Here is an 18,563-nt window from a genome sequence, read left to right as displayed (position 1 = left end):
CTTTTATTGCTTTTTTCGCATTATCTCAGGATTTTAAGAACATTACTGTCATTTTGAGTAAAAAAAATACTTTTTGTGTTTGCAAGCCTTAAGAAAGCATATGTTTCGAGGAAAACTCCCAAGGATCCATTATTTCAAACATTATTAGCCATTTTGCATGAGTGGTTTAGGAGTTATGATTAAAAAATTGTCATATTGAGTGTGACAGTTTACTTTCATAAAGAGTAAAACCTAATTTTTGCTTTTGCAAATCTTACTAAAACAACTGATTCTAGTGAAACTCACAAGGCTATAATATTACTTGCATTTTTAGACATTTTGCATTGTTGGTTTAGGAATTATTTTGGAATACATTTTTATTGCTCATTTCGCATTATCTCAGAATTTTAAGAACATTACTGTCATATTGAGTAAAAAAAAATACGTTTTATGTTTGCAAGCCTTAAGAAAGCATTTGTTTCAAGGAAAACTCCCAAGGATCCATTATTTCAAACATTATTAGCCATTTTGCATGAGTAGTTTAGGAGTTATGATTAAAAAACTGTCATATTGAGTGTGACAGTTTACTTACATAAAGAGTAAAACCTAATTTTTGTTTTTGCAAACTTCACTAAAACAACTGATTCTAGTAAAACTCACATGGATTCAATAATGCAGGCATTTTTACACATTTTGCATGTTTAGTTTAGAAATTATGATTGAATACATTTTTATGGCTTTTTTCGCATTATCTCAGGATTTTAAGAACATTACTGTCATATTGAGTAAAAAAATACTTTTTGTGTTTGCAAGGCTTATGTTTCGAGGTAAACTCCCAAGACTCCATTATTTCAAACATTATTAGCCATTTTGCAAGAGTAGTTTAGGAGTTATGATTAAAAAACTGTCATATTGAGTGAGACAGTTTACTTTCATAAAGAGTAAAACCTAATTTTTGTTTTTGCAAACTTCACTAAAACAACTGATTCTAGTAAAACTCACATGGATTCAATATTACAGGCATTTTTACACATTTTGCATGTTTAGTTTGGAAATTATGATTAAATACATTTTTATGGCTTTTTTCGCATTATCTCAGGATTTTAAGAACATTACTGTCATATTGAGTAAAAAACTACATTTTGTGTTTGCAAGCCTTAAAAAAACATATGTTTCGAGTAAAACTCACAAGGATGCATTATTTCAAACATTATTAGCCATTTTGCAAGAGTAGTTTAGGAGTTATGATTAAAAAACTGTCATATTGAGTGGACAGTTTACTTTCATAGAGAGAAAAACCTAATTTTTGTTTTTGCAAACTTTACTAAAACAACTGATTCTACTAAAACTCACATGGATTCAATAATACAGGCATTTTTACACATTTTGCATGTTTAGTTTAGAAATTATGATTGAATACACTTTTATTGCTTTTTTCGCATTATCTCAGGATTTTAAGAACATTACTGTCATTTTGAGTAAAAAAAATACTTTTTGTGTTTGCAAGCCTTAAGAAAGCATATGTTTCGAGGAAAACTCCCAAGGATCCATTATTTCAAACATTATTAGCCATTTTGCATGAGTGGTTTAGGAGTTATGATTAAAAAATTGTCATATTGAGTGTGACAGTTTACTTTCATAAAGAGTAAAACCTAATTTTTGCTTTTGAAAATCTTACTAAAACAACTGATTCTAGTGAAACTCACAAGGCTATAATATTACTTGCATTTTTAGACATTTTGCATTGTTGGTTTAGGAATTATGTTGGAATACATTTTTATTGCTCATTTCGCATTATCTCAGAATTTTAAGAACATTACTGTCATATTGAGTAAAAAAAAATACGTTTTATGTTTGCAAGCCTTAAGAAAGCATTTGTTTCAAGGAAAACTCCCAAGGATCCATTATTTCAAACATTATTAGCCATTTTGCAAGAGTAGTTTAGGAGTTATGATTAAAAAACTGTCATATTGAGTGAGACAGTTTACTTTCATAAAGAGAAAAACCTAATTTTTGTTTTTGCAAACTGTACTAAAACAACTGATTCTAGTAAAACTCACATGGATTCAATAATACAGGCATTTTTACACATTTTGCATGTTTAGTTTAGAAATTATGATTGAATACACTTTTATTGCTTTTTTCGCATTATCTCAGGAATTGAAGAACATTACTGTGATATTGAGTAGAAAAATACTTTTTGTGTTTGCAAGCCTTAAGAAAGCATATGTTTCGAGGAAAACTCCCAAGGATCCATTATTTCAAACATTATTAGCCATTTTGCATGAGTAGTTTAGGAGTTATGATTAAAAAATTGTCATATTGAGTGTGACAGTTTACTTTCATAAAGAGTAAAACCAAATTTTTGTTTTTGCAAACCTTACTAAAACAACTGATTCTAGTAAAACTCACATGGATTTAATATTACAGGCATTTTTAGACATTTTGCAATGTTGGTTTAGGAATTATGTTGGAATACATTTTTATTGCTTTTTTCGCATTGTCTCAGAATTTTAAGAACATTACTGTCATTATTGCGTAAAAACTGCTTTTTGTGTTTGCAAGCCTTAAAAAAAAGCATATGTTTCGAGTAAAACTCACAAGAATGCATTATTTCAGGCAATATTAGCTCATTTTTAAGTGTAGTTTAGGAGTTTTGTTTAATTTATTGTCATATTGAGTGTACATTGGGCAGCACGGTGGAAGAGGGGTTAGTGCGTCTGCCTCACAATACGAAGGACCTGAGTAGTCCTTGGTTCAATCCCTGGCTCGGGATCTTTCTGTGTGGAGTTTGCATGTTCTCCCCGTGAGTGCGTGGGTTCCCTCCGTGTACTCCGGCTTCCTCCCACCTCCAAAGACATGCACCTGGGGATAGGTTGATTGGCAACACCAAATTGGCCCTAGTGTGTGAATGTGAGTGTGAATGTTGTCTGTCTATCTGTGTTGGCCCTGCGATGAGCTGGCGTCTTGTCCAGGGTGTACCAGCCTTCCGCCTGATTGTAGCTGAGATAGGCTCCAGTGCCCCCCCGCGACCCCAAAGGGAATAAGCGGTAGAAAATGGATGGATGGATGAGGGTACATTGTCATGGTGAAAAAAAACAACCTAATCTTGGTTTTGGAGTTGTGTTTATATAACCTCCTTTCTGAGCCGCCACCTTATCGTGGTAGAGGAGTTTGCGGAGCCCACTGATCCTAGGAGCTATGCTGTCTGTGGGCTTCTATGCCCCCTCGTAGGCTCTCCCAAGACAAATAGGTCCTAGGTGAGGGATCAGACAAAGAGCAGCTCAAAGACCTTTATGAAAAGCACAAATCGAGGTCCTAGATTTTTCCTCGCCCGGACGCAGGTCACCGTGTCTCCCCTGTGGAGCCAGGCCCAGAGGTGGGGCACGATGGCGAGCGCCTGTTGGCTGGCTCAGCTCAATGAAGCAACGTGGTTCCCTCCTCCAATGGGCTCACCACTCATGGGCTGGGTTATAGAGGTCGGGTGCAGTGTGAGCTGAGCGGCAGCCGAAGGCAGGGCACTATGGCGTTGCAAGCAATGAGACGCTGGGGTGGCAATTCTTGTTGTCCCCCCGGCTCAAAGACAAGAGTATGGGGTATCGGACTGTCTGATTGTGGCGGGTCGCTCCCTGTATGATCAGTGTAGGGCAGCCTTGGTCCACCAAGGCTGCCCTTTGTCACCGATTCTGTTGTTAACTTTTATGGACAGAATTGCAGTCATGGCGTTGAGGGGATCCGGTTTGGTGGTTGCAGGATTAGGTCTCTGCTTTTTGCAGTTGATGTGGTCCTGATGGCTTCAACTGGCCAGGATCTCCAGCTCTCATTGGATGGCCGAGTATGAAGCAACTGGGATGAGAATCAGCACCTCCAAGTCCGAGTCCATGGTTCTCGCCCGGTAAAGGGTGGGGTGCCATTTCCAGGTTGAGGAGGCGATGGCACATACTAGATGGCCCCAAGTGGAGGAGTTCAAGTACCTAGGAGTCTTGTTCACGAGTGAGGGAAGAGTGGATCATGAGATCCACAGGCGGATCGGTGCGGCGTTTTCAGTAATGAGGACGCTATATCGATCCATTGTGGTGAAGAAGGAGCTGAGCCAGAATCAAAAGCTCTAAATTTACCGGTCGATCTACATTCCCATCCTGCACCCATGGTCATGGTTATGACCGAAATGACAAGATCAAAGACAAGAGTTTCCTCCGCCGGGTGGCGGGTCTCTCCCTTAGAGATAGGATAAGAAGCTCTGTCATCCGGGAGGAACTCAGAGTAAAGCGCTGCTCCTCCACATTGAGAGGAGCCAGATGAGGTAGTTCGGGCATCTGCTCAGGATGCCACCCGAACGCCTCCCGAGGGAGGTGTTTAGGGCATGTCCGACCGGCAGGAGGCCACGGGGAAGACCCAGGACACATTGGGAAGATTATGTCTCCCGGCTGGCCTGGGAACGCCTCAGGATCCCCCGAGAAGAGCTGGAAGAAGTGGCTGGGGAGAGGGAAGTCTGGGCTTCTCTGTTTAGGCTGCTGCCCCCGCAACCCGACCTCGGTTAAGCGGAAGAAAATGGATGGATTTAGTAACGACAACAAAAAATGCCCATCCATCCATTTTCTACCGCTTATTCCCTTTTGGGGTGGCAGGGGGCGCTGGAGCCTATCTCAGCTACAATCGGGCGGAAGGCGGGGTACACCCCGGAGAAGTCGCCGCCTCATCGCAAAAAATGATTCTAGTAAAACTCACATGGATACAATTTTACAGGTATTTTTAGACATAATGCATGTTTGGTTTTGGAATTATGTTTATATAACTTTCATATGTATTATGACAGTTATACTGTCATCTTGAGTAAAACTAACTTGTGTCTTTACAAACATTACAAACTATGTTTTTCCAGTAAAACTCACAAAAATATTTTTTTCCAGGCATTATTAGACATTTTTCATGTGTGGTTTAGGAAATATGTTTAAATAACTGTCATATTAAATGTGGCAGTTATACTGTTATGTGTAAAACCAAATTTTTGTATTTGCAAACCTTACAAAAACAACTGATTCTAGTAAAACTCACATAGATTCAATATTACAGGCATTTTTAGACATTTCACATGTTTGAATACATTTTTATTGCTTTTTTCGTTAGGGCAAGTCCGATCGGCAGGAGGCCACGGGGAAGACCCAGGACACATTGGGAAGACTATGTCTCAGGCTGGCCTGGGAACGCCTCGGGATCCCCCGAGAAGAGCTGGACAAAGTGGCTGGGGCGAGGGAAGTCTGGGCTTCTCTGTTTAGGCTGCTGCCCCAGCAACCCGACCTCGGATAAGCGGAAGAAAATGGATGGATTTAGTATGACAGTTATACTGTCATATTGAGTAAAAAAAACTATTTTTCATAGATTCAATATTACAGGCATCTTTAGATGGGTTGCATGTTTGGTTTTGGAGATATGTTTATACAACTTTCATATTTAGTATGACAGTTATACTGTCATATTGAGTAAAAAAACAACAACTTGTGTCTGCAAACCTTACAAAAGATTATTATTCTAGTAAAACTAACAAAGATACATTTTTCCAAGCATTATTAGCATTTGTTGTTTTGGAGTTATAATGCTTGCGTTGAGAGGCGACGGGCTCGGGTGGCAATTCTTGTTGCCCCAGGCTCAAAGCCTGCACGTTGGAGTTCAACCCAGTGGACCAGTGGGTAGCTTTCCTCCGCCATCGGGTGGGGGGACAGGTCCTGACTGTTGTTTGGCCTTACGCGCCAAACGGCAGCTCAGAGTACCCACCCTTTTTGGATTCACTCGAGGGAGTACTGGAAAGTGCTCCACCGGGTGATTCCCTAGGCCGCAGTTCCATGATCGATTTTGTAGTTGTGTCATCGGATTTGCGGTCTCATGTTTTGGACACTCGGGTGAAGAGAGGGGCGGAGCTTTCTACCGATCACCACCTGGTGGTGAGTTGGCTGCGATGGTGGGGGAGGATGCCTGACAGACCTGGCAGGCCCAAACGCATTGTGAGGGTTTGCTGGGAACGCCTCCGGAAGAACTTTGAACATGTCACGAGGGAGGCGCTGGACATTGAGTCTGAGTGGACCATGTTCCGTGCCTCTCTTGTCGAGCCGGCTGATTGGAGCTGTGGCCGCAAGGAGTTTGGTGCCTGTCGTGGCGGTAATCCTAGAACCCGCTGGTGGACACCAGCAGTGAGGGATGCCGTCAAGCTGAAGAAAGAGCCTATCGGGTCCTTTTGGCTCATGGGACTCCAGAGGCAGCCGACAGGCCAAGCGAAGTGCGGCTTCAGCGGTCGCAGAGGCAAAAACTCGGACATGGGAGGAGTTTGGAGAACCCATGGAAAACGACTTCCAGACGGCTTCGAAGCGATTCTGGACCACCATCCGCCGGCTCAAGGGGGGGCAGCAGTGCACTGTAACACCGTGTATAGTGAGGATGGTGCGCTGCTGACCTCTACTGCAGCTGTTATTGATCGGTGGAGGGAATACTTCGAAGACCTCCTTAATCCCACCAACATGTCTTCCTATGAGGAAGCAGTGCCTGGGGAATCTGTGGTGGGCTCTCCTATTTCTGGGGCTGAGGATGCCAAGGTAGTTAAAAAGCTCCTCAATGGCAACGCCCTGGGGGTGGATGAGATCCGTCCGGAGTTCCTTAAGGCTCTGGATGCTGTGGGGCTGTCTTGGTTGACAAGACTGCAACATCGCGTGGACATCGGGGGCGGTACTTCTGGATTGGGAGACCGGGGTGGTGGTTCCTCTCTTTAAGAAGGGGAACCAGAGGGTGTGTTTCAACTATCGTGAGATCACACTCCTCAGTCTTCCCGGTAAGGTCTATTCATGTGTACTGGAGAAGAGGCTACGCCGGATAGTCGAACCTCGGATTCAGGAGGAACAGTGTGGTTTATGTCCTGGTCGTGGAACTGCGGACCAGCTTTATACTCTCGGCAGGGTCCTTGAGGGTGCATGGGAGTTTGCCCAACCAGTCTACATGTGCTTTATGGACTTGGAGAAGGCATTCGACCATTGACCCCTGGAAGTCCTTTGGGGAGTGCTTAGAGAGTATGGGGTAACGGACTGTCTTATTGTGGCGGTTCGCTCCCTTTGCAAGAGTCAGAGCTGTAAGTCGGACCCGTTTCCAGTGAGGGTTGGACTCCGCCAAGGCTGCCGTTTGTCACCGATTCTGTTCATAACATTTATGGACAGAATTTCTAGGCGCAGTCAGGGCGTTGAGGGGATCCGGTTTGGTGTCTGCAGGATTAGGTCTCTGCTATTTGCAGATGATGTGGTCCTGATGGCTTCATCTGGCCAAGATCTTCAGCCCTCACTGGATCGGTTCGCAGACGAGTGTGAAGTGACTGGGATGTGAATCAGCACCTCCAAGTCCGAGTCCATGGTTCTCGCCCAGAAAAGGGTGGAGTGCCATCTCCGGGTTGGGGAGGAGATCTTGCCCCAAGTGGAGGAGTTCAAGGACCTCAGAGTCTTGTTCACGAGTGAGGGAAGAGTGGATCGTGAGATCGACAGGCGGAACGGTGCGGCGTCTTCAGTAATGCGGACGCTGTATTGATCCGTTGTGGTGAAGAAGGAGCTGAGCCGGAGGGCAAAGCTCTCGATTTACCGGTCGATCTACGTTCCCATCCTCACCTATGGTCATGAGCTTTGTGTCATGGCCGAAAGGACAAAATCACGGGTACAAGCGGCCGAAATGAGTTTCCTCCGCCGGATGGCGGGGCTCTCCCTTAGAGATAGGGTGAGAAGCTCTGTCATCCGGGAGGAGCTCAAAGTAAAGCCATTGCTCCTCCATTTCGAGAGGAGCCAGATGAGGTGGTTCGGGCATCTGGTCAGGATGCCACCCGAACGCCTCCCTAGGGAGGTGTTTTGGGCACGTCCGACCGGTAGGAGGCCCAGGAAGACCCAGGAAACGGGAAGCTTATCTCTCCCGGCTGGCCTGAGAACGCCCCAGGATCCCCCGGGAGGAGCTGGACGAAGTGGCTGGGGAGAGGAAAGTCCGGGCTTCCCTGCTTAGGCTGCAGCCCCCGCGACCCGAACTCGGATAAGCGGAAGAAAATGGATGGCTGGATGGATGGAGTTATGTTTAAATAACTGTCATAAAGAGTAAAACCTCATTTTTGTATTTGTAAACCTTACCAAAACAACTGATTTTAGTAAAACTCACACAGGTTCAATATTACAGGCATTTTTAGACATTTTGCTTATTTGGTGTAGGAATTATGATGGAATACATTGTTTTTGCTTATTTCGCATTATCTCAGGATTTTAAGAATTTTACTGTCATATAGAGGAAACCAAATACTTTTTGTGTTTGCAAGCCTTAAAAAAGCATATGTTTCGAGTAAAACTCACAAGAATGTCTTATTTCAGGCATTATTAGCCATTTTTTATGTGTAGTTTAGGCATACTTGCCAATACTCCTGGATTTTCCAGGAGACTCCCGAAATTCAGCGCCTCTCCCGAAAACCTCCCGGGACAACTTTTCTCCTGAAAATCTCCCGAAATTCAGGCTGATCTGAGTGAGGACAGCCTGTATTCACGTCTGCTTTCCCACGATATAAACAGCATGCTTGCCCAATCACGTTATAACTGTAGAATGATCGAGGGCGAGTTCTTGGTTTCTTATGTGGGTTTATTGTTAGGTAGTTTCATTAACGTCCTCCCAGCGCGGTAACAACACAAAACAACAGCAGTCACGTTTTCGTCTACCGTAAAGCAGTTTGTCTGCCGTAAACAGCAATGTTGTGACACTCTTTAACAGGGCAATACTGCCATCTACTGTACATGCATATGTGACAATAACATCCAGGGCTTTTAGAGAGTGCAGTGCACAACTGCGCACACAACAAGGAGACAAAGCAGAAGAACGCGGAAGATACAGCCATGGCGACGCCGACGACGAGTAAGATGAAGATACACGCTTATAAGTTCCAAGCCGCAGCTGCGATTGGACCTGGATAGCCTCCGGGAAGAAGTAGTGGAATACCAAGTGCTTGGCAGTGAAGATCTTCCTCAGGAAGCAAAGACTGACCGGTTTTTGGCCATGCTCGGGAGGGATGGAAAATTCCAGACTCTCGTGCATTTGATGAAAGCACTTTTGTGCGTGCCACACAGCAATGCATCATCAGAGAGGGTGTTCAGCATGGTTATAAAAATAGTGACAGAGAATAGAACAAGGATGGACAATTCAACCCTTAACTCAACAATGAGTAGATGAGTGTTATGTGTGTGTATATGTGTAAATAAATGAAAACTGAAATTCAAGTATTTTTTTATTTATATATATATATATATATATATATATATATATATATATATATATATATATATATATATATATTTGAAATACTTGACTTGGTGAATTCTAGCTCTAAATATACTCCTCCCCACTTAACCACACCCCCAACCACGCCCCCACCCCACCCCTGACTGCGCCTTCCCCACCCCCACCTCTTGAAATCGGAGGTCTCAATGTTAGCAAGTATGAGTTTAAGAGTTATGTTTAAATAACTGTCATAGTGAGCGTGGCAGTTACACTGTCATATTGAGTAAAAAAAACTAACTTGTGTCTTTGCAAACCTCACAAAAGAAAACGTTTCTAATAAAAATCACAAAGATACATTTCTTCACGCATTATTAGACATTTTTCATGTGTGGTTTAGGAGTTATGTTTACATAACTGTCATATTGAGTGTGGCAGTTATATTTTCATTGTGTGTAAAACCTAATTTTGTATTTGCAAACCTTATGAAAACAACTGATTCTAGTAAAACATAGATTCAATTTTACAGGCATTTTTAGACATTTTACATGTTTGGTTTAGGAGTTGTGTTTGAATACATTTTTTATTGCTATTTTCGTTAGGGCAAGGCCGACCGGCAGGAGGCCACGGGGAAGACCCAGGACACATTGGGAAGACTATCATTCAAGTACCTTGGGGTGTGGGTGGACAATAAGCTGGACTAGACTGTTAACACAGACCACTTGTACAGGAAAGGACAGAGCTGTACTTCCTGAGGCGGCTGTCCTTTGTCCCACACGCCATTAGACTGTACAACTCTTCTCTGGGGGGAAGGGGGCTACTAGGATGACAGGGGATGCAAATCAATAAGAGTGCAATATTTTTTCAAAACATGGTCACTACTGCCTAGTTTCTCTTGTTATATTCTTATTTTACTGTTATATTTTTATTCTCATTGTTGCTTTTTATTTTTATTCTATTGTAATATGTTTCTATTTTGTTTCAATTTATACCCCCATTATTTACTTTTCACTTTTTACAATTTTGTACACTACTGCTGGAATTTAAATTTTCCTGAGGGAACTCTCCTAAAGGAATCAATAAAGTACTATCTATCTATCTATCTATTTATGTCTCCTGGCTGGCCTGAAAATGCCTCGGGATCCCCCGAGAAGAGCTGGACGAAGTGGCTGGGGAGAGGAAAGTCTGGGCTTCTCTGCTTAGCCTGCTGCCCCCGCAACCTGACCTCGGATAAGCAGGAAGAAAATGGATGGATTTAGTATGACAGTTATACTGTCATATTAAGTAAAAAACTAACTTGTGTCTTTGCAAACATTACAAAATATATTTTTTCTAGTAAAACTCACAAAGATACATAACTCAAGGCATTATTAGCCATTTTGCATGTGTGGTTTAGGACTTATGTTTAAATAACCGTCAGATTGAGTGTGACAGTATACTGTCATAGTGAGTAAAACCCATATTTTGTAATTGCAAACCTTATGAAAACAAATGATTCTACTAATACTCACATGGATACAATATTACAGGCATTTTTAGACGTAATGCATGTTTGGTTTTGGAGTAATGTTTATATAACTTTCATATTTAGTATGACAGTAATACTGTCATATTGAATAAAAAAAACTAACTTGTATCTGTACAAACCTTAAAAAATATTTTTTTTCCAGTAAAACTCACAAAGAGACATTTCTCCAGGCATTATTAGTCATTGTGCCATGTGGTTTAGGAGTTATGTTTAAATAAATGTCAAATAGAATGTTGCAGTTATACTGTTATTATGAGTAAAACCTAATTTTTGTAAATGTTAACCATACCACAATACCTGTTTCTGGTAAAACTCACATAGATTCAATATTACAGGCATTTTTAGACATTTTACATGTTTGGTTTAGAGTTGTGTTTGAATACATTTTTATTGCTTTTTTCATTAGGGCAAGTCCGACGGGCAGGAGGCCGCGGGGAAGACCCAGGACACATTGTGAGTGAAAACTAATTTTTGTAATTGTAAACCTTACCAAAATACCTGATTCTGGTAAAACTCACATAGATTCAATATTACATGCATTTTTAGACTGATTGCATGTTTGGTTTTGGAGTTATGATTATACACCTTTCATATTTAGTATGACAGTTATACTGTTATTACCATTGAGTAAAAAAAAACCTAACTTGTGTCTTTGCAAACCTTACAAAAGATCGTTATTCTAGTAAAGACTTAGACTTAGACTTAGACTTTCTTTTTATTGTCATTCAAATTTGAACTTTACAGCACAGATAAGAACGAAATGTCGTAGTGCAGGATAAAAAAGCAATAAGGTGCATATTTCGATAAATAAATATATAAATACGGTGGAAAGCAAATTTTTTCCTCCACCCTGAAACAAAAGGAATGCAAAAGGAAACTTACGGATTCAAATCTACCAAGAACCCACCCACAGTTGAGGAACTTAAGGATTTTGAGAACGACATGCTCAAAATGATACAATCAGTCAAATTCAAGCCAATCCGCAACCCACTCCTCACCAAGCTGAAAAATGACAAGGAGCGCATCAAGAAAGTAAACAACCTCATCATAGCTGCCGATAAAACCACAAACTTCTACAGAATGGACATACCAGAACACCACACCTTACTGGACAGAAGCATCACCAAATCATACAAAAAAGCGCAACCCAACACCTTACAGAACATCCACCTGGAAAATAAAAGGATCGCGGCTGAACTGGACATTGAGGACAGGGTGGACGCCACAGCCAACAAGGAAGCCTTCATCACATTGAAGGACCACAAACCCAACTTCGCAAATAACCCAACATGCCGACTAATAAACCCAACTAAATCTGAAATAGGAAAAATCAGCAAAATAATCCTGGACAGAGTCAACACAAAAATCAAGGACAAAACACCACTCAACCAATGGAGAAATACAGCAGCAGTAATCAAATGGTTCAACAACATCCAAGACAAACAACAGCACAACTTTATCTCCTTTGATATCGAGGAATTTTACCCTTCCATCACGCAAGACCTACTGACTCAAGCACTAGACTTCGCCTCAGACTACGACTCAATCACAGGCAACGAAAGAAACATCATCATCCACGCAAAAAACTCCATTCTCATCCACAACAGTACACCATGGCAAAAAAAGAACAATGCAACATTTGACGTCACTATGGGAAGTTTTGACGGAGCAGAAACGTGTGAACTCGTTGGGAGTTTCCTCCTCTCCCAGCTCGCTAGCCTCAATCTGAACCTTGGTATTTACCGTGATGACGGACTGGCAGTGTGTCGCGCCTTGCCAAGGAGCAGCGAGAATACCAAGAAGCGCATATGCCAAATTTTCAAAGAGAACGGCCTACGGATCACGATTGAAGCCAACAAGCAAACCGTCAACTTCCTTGACGTCACTTTCAACCTGAGAAATAACAGCTACCAACCATTCACGAAACCCAACACAACACTCCAATACGTGCACCATGACAGCAACCACCCACCCACCACCACGAAAAGAATACCTACCGGAATCAATAAAAGGCTATCGATGCTGTCATCTAGCAAAGCTGAATTTGACCAAGCAACCCCCCCGTACCAAAAAGCCCTTGATGAAAGCGGATACAATGTCACCCTCACCTATGAACCCACGCCAGGAAACCAGCCAAAAAAGAACAGAAAACGAAACGACATCATCTGGTACAACCCCCCATACAGCAAAAACGTCTCAACGAACATTGGACACAAATTCCTCAATCTGATTGACAAACACTTTCCCAAAGACAACACCCTAAGAAAAGTATTCAACAAGAACAACATTAAATTGAGCTACAGCTGCATGAACAATATACGACAAATCATCTCAAACCACAACAAAACAATTGCAAATGAGCCGTCGACCCCCAGACAGAGCGACTCCAAAACCAACAAAGGATGTAACTGTAGAAAGAAACCTGATTGCCCTCTCAACGGGGGGTGCTTACAAACATCAGTTGTCTACCAATCTAAGGTAATACGCAAGGACATTAACACATCCGACACATATGTAGGATTAACCGAGGGAGAATTCAAAACCAGATGGAACAATCACAAGGCTTCTTTCAGGAACAAAAACCTGCAAAATACCACAGAACTCAGCAAACACATTTGGGACCTCAAAGACAATAATGTTGAATATTCAATAACATGGCAAATTCTTGCATCCAGCACACCTTACAATAGTGGTAATAAAAGATGCAACCTATGCTTGAAAGAGAAACTGTTTATTATTTACCGTCCAGACCTGTCATCCCTCAACAAGCGCAGCGAAATTGTAACAACATGCCGCCATAGACGGAAACACCTCCTAGGTAACACATGAGCCAATCACCACGCCCCTAGGCCAGCCTGTACCCACCCACTCTGTGCCCTATATAAACCATGGTATGCGAATGCTCCCATTAAAATCTCCTGATGATTGAGGGTACCCCCCCTCATGAAACAGGCCTGTAGAGATGAAATAGTCTTGTGATTTTTTTTCCCACACATACATAAATACTATATATATATACATATATATATATATATATATATATATATATATATATATATATATATATATATATATATATATATATATATATATATAATAAATAAATATATATACATATATATAAATAGATAAATAGATTAATGTGCAGATAAATATATTGCACTTTTTCCACATGCGCCCACGTTTATGGGTGTATGTTATATTGTTTTTTTCATTCCAGCGAGTTAATTAATTTTGAGGGGAGTTGAGGAGATAATTTAATTATGATGCGTTCAAGAGTCTAACGGCCTGAGGGAAGAAGCTGTTACAGAAGCTGGAGGTTCTGCTTCGGAGGCTGCGGAACCTCTTTCTAGAGTCCAAAAGTGAAAACTGTCCTTGGTGGGGGTGGGAGGAGTCTTTGCAAATTTTCTGAGCCCTGGTCAGGCAGCACTTTTTGCGATCTCCTGGATAGGAGGAAGAGGAGTCCTGATGATCTTTTCCGCCGTCCTCACCACTCTCTGGAGATACTTCCAGTCTGAGGCACTGCAGGCTCCAGTCCAGACAGAGATGCTGTTGGTCAGCAGGCTCGCTATAACAAAGATACATCTCTCCAAGCATTATTAGCTATTTTGCATTTGTTGTTTAGGAGTTATGTTCAAATAACTGTCATAGTGAGTAAAACCTAAATTTTGTATTTGCAAACCTTTCAAAAACAACTGATTCTAGTAAAACTCACACAGATAAAATATTGCAGGCATTTTTAGACATAATGCATGTTTGGTTTTGGTTTCTATAACTTTCATATGTATGACAGCTATACTGTTATATTTAATAAAAAAACACTAACTTGTGTCTTTACAAACCTTACAAAATATTGTTTTCCCAGTAAAACTCACAAAGATACATTTCAACAGTCATTATTAGCCTATTTGCATGTGTGGTTTAGAAGTTATGTTTAAATAACTGTCATATGGAGTGTGACCGTAAAGTCATAGTGAGTAAAACAAACTAACTTGTGTCTTTGCAAACTTTACAAAATATAATCATTCTAGTAAAACAAACAAAGATACATTTCTCCAAGCATTATTAGCCGTTTTGCATTTGTTGGTTAGGAGTTATGTTTAAATAACTGTCAAAGTAAATAAAACCTAAGTTTGGTATTTGAAAACCTTACAAAAACAACTGATTCTAGTAAAACTCACACATATACAATATTACAGGCATTTTTAGACATAATACATGTTTGGTTTTGGAGTAATGTTTGGCGCAGTGGAAGAATGGCCGTGCGCGACCCGAGGGTCCCTGGTTCAATCCCCACCTCATGTCCGTTGTGTCCTGAGCAAGACACTTCACCCTTGCTCCTGATGGGTGCTGGTTAGCGCCTTGCATGGCAGCTCCCTCCATCAGTGTGTAAATGTGTGTGTGAATGGGTAAATGTGGAAGTAGTGTCAAAGCGCTTTGAGTACCTTCAAGGTAGAAAAGCGCTATACAAGTACAACCCATTTATTTATTTATTTATTTATAGTAAGACATATACTGTTATATTGAGTAAAAAAAAAAAACTAACTTGTGTCTTTACAAACCTTACACAATATATTTTTCTAGTAAAACTCACAAAGAGACATTTCCCCAGGTATTATTAGCCATTGTGCATGTGTGGTTTAGGAGTTATGTTTAAATAAATGTCAAATTGAATGTGGCAGGTATACTGTCAAGAGTAAAACCAAATTTTTGTAATTGTAAACCTTACCAAAATACCTGATTCTGGTAAAACTCACATAGATTCAATATTACATGCATTTTTAGACGGATTGCTTGTTTGGTTTTGGAGTTATGATTTTACAACTTTCATATTTAGTATGACAGTTATACTGTCATATTGAGTATAAAAAAACTAACTTGTGGCTTTGCAAACATTACAAAAGAACATTATTCTGGTAAAGACTTAGACTTTCTTTTTATTGTCATTCAAATTTGAACTTTACAGCACAGATAACACAATTTCGTTACATAAGCTCATGGTAGTGCAGGATAAAAAAGCCTACAGAGATGCTGTTGGTCAGCAGGCTCTCTATAACAAAGATACAGTTCTCCAAGCATTATTAGCTATTTGCATTTGTTGTTTAGGATTTATGTTTAAATAACTGTCATCGTGAGTAAAACATAAATTTTGTATTTGCAAACCTTACAAAAACAATTGATTCTAGTAAAACTCACAGATACAATATCACAGTCATTTTTAGACATAATGCATGTTTGGTTTTGGAGTTGTGTTTATATAACTTTCATATTTAGTATTACAGTAATACTGTCATATTGAGTAAAAAACAACAACTAACTTGTGTCTTTACAAACCTTACAAAATATTTTTCCCAGTAAAACTCAAAGATACATTTCTACAGGCATTATTAGCCATTTTGCATGTGCGGTTTAGGATTTATGTTTAAATAACTGTCATATTGAGTATGACAGTAAAGTCATAGTGAGTAAAACAAACTAACTTGTGTCTTTGCAATGCTTACAAAAGAAAATGTTACTAGTAAAACTCACAAAAGATTTTTACTAAGTCTTTTGTGATTTATTTAACATGAACATTATTAGAAAATGTTCATATGTAGTTTAGCAGTTATGTTTTATTAACTGTCAAATTGAGTGTGGCAGTTATACTGTCATTAAGTGTTGAACCTAATTTTTGTATTTGCAAACCTTACAAAACAACTGATTCTAGTAAAACTCACATAGATTCAATATTGCAGGCATTTTAGACATTTCACATGTTTGGTTTAGGAGTTGTGTTTGAATACATTTTAATTGCTTTTTTCGTTAGGGCAAGTCCGACCGGAAGGAGGCCACGGGGAAGCCCCAGGACACATTGGGAAGACTATGTCAGCCGGCTGGCCTGGGAACGCTTCGGGATCTCCCGAGAAGAGCTGGACGAAGTGGCTGGGGAGAGGGAAGTCTGGGCTTCTCTGCTTAGGCTGCTGCCCCCGCAACCCGACCTCGGATAAGCGGAAGAAAATGGATAGATTTAGTATGACAGTAATACTATTATATTGAGTAAAAAAAACTAACTTGTGTCTTTAAAAACCTTACAAATTATATGTATTTTAGTAAAACTCACAAAGATACATTTCTTCATGCATTATTACAAAATGTTCATGTGTAGTTTTGAAGTTATGTTTATATAACTTTCATATATAGTATGACAGTTATACTGTTATATTGAGTAAAAAAAACTAACTTGTGTCTTTACAAACCTTACAAAATATTGTTTCCCAGTAAAACTCACAAAGATACATTTCTACAGGCATTATTAGCCATTTTGTATGTGTGGTTTAGGAGTTATGTTTAAATAACTGAAATTGAGTGTGACAGTATACTGTCAAAGTGAGTAAAAAAAAACTAACTCGTGTCTTTGCAAACCTTACAAAAGAAAATGTTACTAGTAAAACTCACAGAGATACATTTCTTCATGCATTATTAGAAAATGGTCATGTGTAGTTTAAGAGTTATGTTTAAATAACTGTCATTTTGAGTGTGGTAGTATAACTGCCACACATATTGAGTTATAAAGTTAAGTGTAAAACCTATTTTTTGTGTTTGCAAACCTTACAAATACAACTGATTCTTGTAAAACTCACATAGATTCAATATTAAAGGCATTTTAGACATTTTACATGTTTTGTTTAGGAGTTGTGTTTGAATACATTAGTATTGCTTTTTTCGTTAAGGCAAGTCCAAACGGCAGGAAGCCACGGGGAAGACACAGGACACATTGGGAAGATTATATCAGCTGGCTGGCCTGGGAACGCCTCGGGATCCCCCGAGAAGAGCTGGACGAAGTAGCTGGGCTTCTCTGCTTAGGCTGCAGCCCCCGCAACACGACCTCGGATAAGCGGAAGGAAATGGATGGATTTAGTATGACAGTTATACTATCATATTGAGTAAAAAAAAACTAACTTTTTTTTTTGTAAACATTCAAAATATATTTTTTCTAGTAAAACTCACAAAGATACATAGAGTTTAAATAACTGTCATAGTAAGTAAAACCTTACAAAAACAACTGATTCTAGTAAAACTCACATGGATTCAATATTACAGGCATTTTTACAAATTTTGCATGTTTGATTTAGGAAATATGATTGAATACATTTTTATTGCTTTTTTCGCATTATCTCAGGATTTTAGGGATATAACTGTCATATTGAGTAAAAAACTACTTTTTGTGTTTGCAAGATTTAAAAAAGCATATGTTCAGAGTAAAACTCCGTAGAATGCATTATTTGAGGCATCATTAGCCATTTTGCATGTGTAGTTAGGAGTTATGATTACAAAACTGTCACATTGAGTGTGACAGTTTACTTTAATAAAGAGTAAAACCTAATTTTTGTTTTTGCAAACCTTACTAAAACAACTGATTCTAGTAAAACTCACATGGATTTAATATTACAGGCATTTTTAGACATTTTGCATTGTTGGTTTAGGAATTATGTTGGAATACATTTTTATTGCTTTTTTCGCATTATCTCAGGATTTTAAGAACATTACTGTCATATTGAGTAAAAAACTACTTTTTGTGTTTGCAAGCCTTAAAAAAGCATATGTTTCGAGTAAAACTCACAATAATGCATTAGTTCAGGCAATATTAGCTCATTTTTATGTGTAGTTTAGGAGTTATGTTTATTTACTGTCATATTGAGTCATGTTGAAAAAAACCTAATTTTTGTATTTGCAAAAGTTTCAAACAACCTAATCTAGTAAAACTCACATGGATTCAATATTACAGGCATTTTTACACATTTTGCATGTTTGA

This window comes from Nerophis lumbriciformis, linkage group LG32, assembly GCF_033978685.3.
Source record: "Nerophis lumbriciformis linkage group LG32, RoL_Nlum_v2.1, whole genome shotgun sequence".
NCBI lineage: Eukaryota > Metazoa > Chordata > Actinopteri > Syngnathiformes > Syngnathidae > Nerophis > Nerophis lumbriciformis.
Note: the sequence above shows the minus strand (reverse complement) of the source record.